Here is a 287-nt window from a genome sequence, read left to right on the forward strand (position 1 = left end):
GCTGCTGCCTCATTACATCCCCGTTATCTCCCATCTGCTCCAGGCCGCCGCGGTTATTAATCCCACGGCTCATGCATATTCATGCCCCCCAGGGCCCCCCCCAGCGGGGTGGGGGGGATGCCAAGCCGGAAATTACCAGGAAATGAGTGCAGGGCATGAGGTGCCTGATGCCCAGAGGCTCCCTCCCCCAGCTCATGACAGGTGCCCAGAGTCCTCCCAGGGCCCATGACCAGTGCCCAGAGCCCCCCCAGGCCCATGACTGGCATCCAGAGCCGCCCCCACCCCAG

The sequence above is a fragment of the Gavialis gangeticus genome, unplaced genomic scaffold (assembly GCF_001723915.1).
Source record: "Gavialis gangeticus isolate Ggan-Ray unplaced genomic scaffold, GavGan_comp1, whole genome shotgun sequence".
Taxonomy (NCBI): Eukaryota; Metazoa; Chordata; order Crocodylia; family Gavialidae; genus Gavialis; species Gavialis gangeticus.